A 7,476-nucleotide genomic window follows, 5' to 3' on the forward strand; every position below is an offset into this window, starting at 1 on the left:
AGCCAGCGCAGGTGACGCTGATTTGCCTCATCAGCGTGCTGGAATATAGGAGCGGCAGAGTCCTCCAGTCATCGCTAGATGGTTAACGCTACCGGTAGTCACTCTGGCCTCACCTATTGAAAACTTGTTTCTTGAACCTTGTGGTGTAACTCGAAGTTACTTATTCTCCGTGTCCTGTTCGTTTCCAGGACTTTTTGTGTTCTCGTTTCAAGAAGCTCCTGAGACTGCCTGCCTGCTCCGCCGTTTCCACTGACTCCATCCTGTTCCAACCACCCGAGATAACGCCTCGCACTCACTCCAGCACCATTGCACACCCTCACGTCGGATCCTGACGCCTCACCCCTAAGCTCTGGAAAATCCACACCAACGCCAACCTGGTCGAGCGACCCTCACCGCCTATCGAAGTCCAGAGGACTGAATTTTATTTGTCCTGTTGTAAATAAATCTTACCTTTCTATCCAGTGTGTGGTTCCTGCATGTGGGTCCGCAAGTTAAATCAAACCATGTCAGAACCATCTAGCCAATCAGACCCAGCAGGACCATCACATGACACCAGTTTAGAGCACGCTCTCATTGCTCGCCACGATGCCATGCTCAATGCACTATGTGACCAACAACGTAATACTAACCAACGATGGGAGCAATTTTCTGAAATGCTCACTGCTCTGCACCAAAGAATTGTCCCAGCAGGCCCGCCACCAGTTGCTGCTCCCCCTCCCTCTGTTCAAGATGGCGTCTCCCCTGCTCCGGAACCAGCACCTGCCGCTTCGGCTCAACTCCGAGGGGTTTCACCACCCACGCCTGAACCATACTCAGGTGAGATCGATAAATGCAGGGGATTTCTACTACAATGCTCCTTAGTGTTTTCCTCCTCACCTCAGAGTTTCCAGACTGATGCAGCCAAGATTTCTTTTGTTGTGGGGAACCTCAGAGGAAGAGCACTAAAATGGGCAGAAGCTAGGTCGGTGCAGCACAGACTTTTTCAGAGAACTTATGATTCATTTGAGGTTGAGTTTAAACAGACATTTGGTTACTCAGAGTCACAGGCAGACATTTCCCGCAGACTATTAGTTTAAAACAGGGTCATCAAACTGTGGCAGATTTTGCTATTGATTTTAGAACCCTGGCCGCGGCTTCCACATGGAACACCGGAGCATTAACGGGAGCGTTCCTTCAGGCTCTGAACGAGGGGTTGAAGGATGAGCTAGCCCTTAGGGATGACCCTGGGTCCTTGGAGGGACTCATTGCGTTGGCAATTCGGATAGACAATAGAATCCGGGAAAGAGCCCGAGCCAAGAAGGAGCCGAGTTTTAGCCCAAGTACGGAAATTAGCTCCATTCCTACCAATCAGACCTTGGAAGAGCCCATGCAGATAGGGAGGACCAGACTTCCGCCGGAGGAGCGCCAGCGCCGCTTAAGGTCTGGAGCCTGTCTATACTGTGGCTAGATCGGGCATTATGTCGCCAACTGCCCGAACCTGGTAAAAGCCAGAGCCCGCCACTAGCTACGGGAACGGTGGTGGGCGGCTCCAAGACAGTATCCCGTTTCACACTACCCTGTTCACTGCTCACCGGCAACGATCATTTCAGACTTTTGTTTTTGTGGATTCTGGTTGTGAGCAGAATCTTATTGATAATGACCTGGCTGATCAACTGCAATTAACCACTGTTCTCCTACCAGCTCCAGTTCCGGTTGTGGCCCTGGATGGGAAGGCTCTACCGGCCATCACACATCGAACTACTCCTATTGAGCTGTTAGTTTCAGGAAATCACCGAGAAACCATTACCTTTTTTGTGTTCCCTACCCCTCAGTCTCCGTGGTCTTGGGTTATCCCTGGTTAATCCCGTCACAATCCACACCTCGATTGGAGGACTGGTCGGGTGGAGTCTTGGAGCAATTACTGTTTATCTACATGTCTTCACTCTGCTCAACCTCCAGTTGTCTCAAGCTCTGCAGAGGAACCCGCTCCAGCCGACTTGACCGGTGTACCATCAGATTACCATGACCTTCACCAGGTATTCAGTAAATCTAAAGCTCTCTCTCTCCCACCTCACCGTCCGTACGATTGTACTATAGATCTACTTCCAGAGCCCCATTACCCACCAGCCGATTGTACAATATATCTAAACCAGAAAGAGAAAGCATGGAGTACATCAGCGAGTCCCTGGCTGCTGGATTAATCCGGTCATCCACCTCACCTCTTGGAGCAGGGTTCTTCTTCGTAGGTAAGAGGATTGGACACTTCGACCATGCATTGACTATCGGGCCCTAAACAGATTACCGTAAAGAACAAATATCCCCTACCATTCCTCGCCTCAGCATTTAAGCTTGTTCAGGGAGCCACCGTATTTACCAAGCTGGACCTCCGCAACGCATATCATCTGGTTAGAATCCGAGAGGGAGACGAGTGAAAAACAGCTTTCAGGACACCACTCGGCCACTTTGAATATTTGGTGATGCCATTTGGTCTTACAAATGCTCCTGCAGTTTTTCAGTCTCTTGTCAATGATTTTCTCAGGGATTATTTAAATCAGTTTGTTTTTGTTTATTTAGACGACATCCTTATTTTTTCAAGAACCCTTGCCGAACACAAGAGACATGTACGTCTAGTTTTGGAACGACTATTGGAGAACCAACTGTTCGTCAAGGCCGAGAAATGTGAGTTTCACGTCTCATCTGTCGCCTTTTTGGGTTTTGTGCTGGGGAGCGCAGGTGAAGACGGATCCGGCCAAGGTCCAAGCAGTCCTAGACTGGCCCACGCCCACTTCACGAAAGGAGCTACAACGCTTCCTGGGCTTTGCTAATTTCTATCGCCGATTTATCAAGAACTACAGCCAGACAGTTCTTCCCTTGACCAGCCTTACCTCCACCAAGGTTAGTTTTTGTTGGCCGCCGGCAGCAGAGCAAAGCTTTCTTGAGCTTAAGAGAAGGTTTGCTGCAGCGCCCATCCTCTCGCAGCCCGACCCATTGAAACAGTTTGTTGTTGAGGTGGACGCGTCTGACACTGGGGCAGGGGCCGTCTTGTCGCAGGTGTCATCCAGTGATGATAAGTTGCATCCATGTGCCTTCTTTTCTCGTCGTTTTTCTCCTGCCGAACGCAACTATGACGTCGGTGATAGAGAATTTTTAGCCATCAAACTGGCTTTTGAGGAGTGGCGTCACTGGTTGCAGGGGGCCGAGCACCCGATTGTGGTATGGACTGATCATAAGAACCTGGCCTACTCTCCAACAAGCCAGGAGACTTAACCCCAGACAGTCTCGTTGGTCCCTATTCTTCTCCCGGTTTAATTTTACAATTTCTTACAGACCAGGATCCAAGAACAGTAAACCTGAACGCACTATCCAGACAGTTCTCCTCGGATCAAGAGACTCCACCTGCAACCATCATCCCACCATCCTGTGTTGTTGGCACCCTTTCCTGGGACAACAGGGAGGAAGTACTGGCGGCGCAACAGTCGGAACCCGGTCCAGCCACTAGGCCGCCCAACCGGCTGTACGTCCTATCGACCGTCAGGGCTCGCCTCATCCATTGGGCCCATACTGCAAAGTTCTCATGCCACCCTGGAGTTAACAGGACTAATTCCTTGATCAGGCGCCACTTTTGGTGGCCGTCCTTGTACAAGGATGTCAAGGACTATGTGCTAGCCTGTCCTATATGTGCTCGCAATAAGACCAGTAATCAGCACCCCAGTGGCCTACTACAACCTCTCCCAGTTCCCAAGCGTCCTGGTCTCACATTGCACTGGACTTTGTTACCGGGTTACCACCTTCAAAGGGCTTCACTACTATTTTGTCCATCATAGACCGATTCTCTAAGGCCTGTCATTTGGTTCCACTACGCAAACTGCCCACTGCTATGCAGACAGCCCATCTCCTCACTAAACATGTTTTCCGTCTGCACGGCATTCCTTCAGAAATCCTGTCGGACAGAGGTCCTCAGTTTGTGTCCAAAGTGTGGAAAGATTTTGGAGTCTCTCTGGGAGCTAAAGTGACTCTCAGCTCAGGTTTCCACCCCCAGACCAACGGCCAAACTGAGCGACTGAACCAGGAGCTTGAGGCGACCCTCCGATGTCTCTGTTCCTCGAACCCATCCGACTGGAGTACACACCTGCCATGGGTGGAGTATGCCCAACTCTCACACTTCTGTTGCCACAGGTCTGTCTCCATTTGAATCATCTCTCGGTTACCAGCCTCCCCTGTTCCCGTTGGACGAACAACAGGCATCAGTTACCTCGGTCCAGCACCACCTCCGCCGCTGCAAGCACATCTGGGCACAGACCACCGCCGCCCTCAACCGGACGGCAGAGGGTAATCGGAGATGGGCGGACCGAAAAAGAAGGCCAGCACCGTCGTACTCCCCAGGGCAGAAGGTTTGGCTCTCCACTCGAGATATCAACCTTAAGTCTTCTAATCGCAAATTGTCCCCCCGTTTCATTGGTCCTTTTGAGATCACTTCTGTCCTCAGCCTCTGCTGTTCGTCTCAGGCTGCCTGTGGGGCTGAAGATCCACCCTGTCTTCCAGTTTCCCTCATTAAGCCAGTCTGTTCCAGTTCTCTTTGCCCTCCTTCCGAGCCCCCGCCGCCCGCCCGGGATATTGGGGGTCATCCGGCATACGACGTTTCGGCTATACTGGATGTTTGCCGGCGTGGACGAGGATTTCAGTATCTGGGTGGACTGGCGGGGTTATGGCCCCGAGGAGCGGTCATGGGTTCCTCGTTCATTTATTTTGGATTCCGACCTTATTAGGGACTTCGAGGCATCTCGTGGCTCGTCATCTTCCCGACCGCCGGGTGGCGGTCTTTGAAGGGGGGGTAGTGTCAGAATTCCGGTTGTGAGACCGTGTGCATGAGAGTGTGAGTGGGAGTGTTACATCTTTCAGCGAGGATCTTCGTGAGGAGCCTGTGGAGCCAGCGAGGTGACGCTGATTTGCCTCATCAGCGTGCTGGAATATAGGAGCGGCAGAATCCTCCAGTCATCGCTAGATGGTTAACGCTACCGGTAGTCACTCTGGCCTCACCTATTGAAAACTTGTTTCTTGAACCTTGTGGTGTAACTCGAAGTTACTTCTCCGTGTCCTGTTCGTTTCCAGGACTTTTTTTGTTCTCGTTTCAAGAAGCTCCTGAGACTGCCTGCCTGCTCCGCCGTTTCCACTGACTCCATCCTGTTCCAACCACCCGAGATAACGCCTCGCACTCACTCCAGCACCGTTGCACCCTCACGTCGGATCCTGACGCCTCACCCCTAAGCTCTGGAAAATCCACACCAACGCCAACCTGGTCGAGCGACCCTCACCGCCTATCGAAGTCCAGAGGACTGAATTTTATTTGTCCTGTTGTAAATAAATCACTTACCTTTCTATCCAGTGTGTGGTTCCTGCATGTGGTCCGCAAGTTAAATCAAACCATGTCAGAACCATCTAGCCAATCAGACCCAGCAGGACCATCACATGACACCAGTTTAGAGCACGCTCTCATTGCTCGCCACGATGCCGTGCTCAATGCACTATGTGACCAACAACGTAATACTAACCAACGATGGGAGCAATTTTCTGAAATGCTCACTGCTCTGCACCAAAGAATTGTCCCAGCAGGCCCGCCACCAGTTGCTGCTCCCCCTCCCTCTGTTCAAGATGGCGTCTCCCCTGCTCCGGAACCAGCACCTGCCGCTTCGGCTCAACTCCGAGGGTTCACCACCCACGCCTGAACCATACTCAGGTGAGATCGATAAATGCAGGGGATTTCTACTACAATGCTCCTTAGTGTTTTCCTCCTCACCTCAGAGTTTCCAGACTGATGCAGCCAAGATTTCTTTTGTTGTGGGGAACCTCAGAGGAAGAGCACTAAAATGGGCAGAAGCTAGGTCGGTGCAGCACAGACTTTTTCAGAGAACTTATGATTCATTTGAGGTTGAGTTTAAACAGACATTGGTTACTCAGAGTCACAGGCAGACATTTCCCGCAGACTATTTAGTTTAAAACAGGGTCATCAAACTGTGGCAGATTTTGCTATTGATTTTAGAACCCTGGCCGCGGCTTCCACATGGAACACCGGAGCATTAACGGGAGCGTTCCTTCAGGCTCTGAACGAGGGGTTGAAGGATGAGCTAGCCCTTAGGGATGACCCTGGGTCCTTGGAGGGACTCATTGCGTTGGCAATTCGGATAGACAATAGAATCCGGGAAAGAGCCCGAGCCAAGAAGGAGCCGAGTTTTAGCCCAAGTACGGAAATTAGCTCCATTCCTACCAATCAGACCTTGGAAGAGCCCATGCAGATAGGGAGGACCAGACTTCCGCCGGAGGAGCGCCAGCGCCGCTTAAGGTCTGGAGCCTGTCTATACTGTGGCTAGATCGGGCATTATGTCGCCAACTGCCCGAACCTGGTAAAAGCCAGAGCCCGCCACTAGCTACGGGAACGGTGGTGGGCGGCTCCAAGACAGTATCCCGTTTCACACTACCCTGTTCACTGCTCACCGGCAACCGATCATTTCAGACTTTTGTTTTTGTGGATTCTGGTTGTGAGCAGAATCTTATTGATAATGACCTGGCTGATCAACTGCAATTAACCACTGTTCTCCTACCAGCTCCAGTTCCGGTTGTGGCCCTGGATGGGAAGGCTCTACCGGCCATCACACATCGAACTACTCCTATTGAGCTGTTAGTTTCAGGAAATCACCGAGAAACCATTACCTTTTTTGTGTTCCCTACCCCTCAGTCTCCGGTGGTCTTGGGTTATCCCTGGTTACTCCGTCACAATCCACACCTCGATTGGAGGACTGGTTGGGTGGAGTCTTGGAGCAATTACTGTTTATCTACATGTCTTCACTCTGCTCAACCTCCAGTTGTCTCAAGCTCTGCAGAGGAACCCGCTCCAGCCGACTTGACCGGTGTACCATCAGATTACCATGACCTTCACCAGGTATTCAGTAAATCTAAAGCTCTCTCTCTCCCACCTCACCGTCCGTACGATTGTACTATAGATCTACTTCCAGGAGCCCCATTACCCACCAGCCGATTGTACAATATATCTAAACCAGAAAGAGAAAGCATGGAGAAGTACATCAGCGAGTCCCTGGCTGCTGGATTAATCCGGTCATCCACCTCACCTCTTGGAGCAGGGTTCTTCTTCGTAGGTAAGAAGGATTGGACACTTCGACCATGCATTGACTATCGGGCCCTAAACCAGATTACCGTAAAGAACAAATATCCCCTACCATTCCTCGCCTCAGCATTTAAGCTTGTTCAGGGAGCCACCGTATTTACCAAGCTGGACCTCCGCAACGCATATCATCTGGTTAGAATCCGAGAGGGAGACGAGTGAAAAACAGCTTTCAGGACACCACTCGGCCACTTTGAATATTTGGTGATGCCATTTGGTCTTACAAATGCTCCTGCAGTTTTTCAGTCTCTTGTCAATGATTTTCTCAGGGATTATTTAAATCAGTTTGTTTTTGTTTATTTAGACGACATCCTTATTTTTTC

This window comes from Poeciliopsis prolifica, unplaced genomic scaffold (assembly GCF_027474105.1).
Source record: "Poeciliopsis prolifica strain line A6 unplaced genomic scaffold, Auburn_PproV2 SCAFFOLD059, whole genome shotgun sequence".
Taxonomy (NCBI): Eukaryota; Metazoa; Chordata; class Actinopteri; order Cyprinodontiformes; family Poeciliidae; genus Poeciliopsis; species Poeciliopsis prolifica.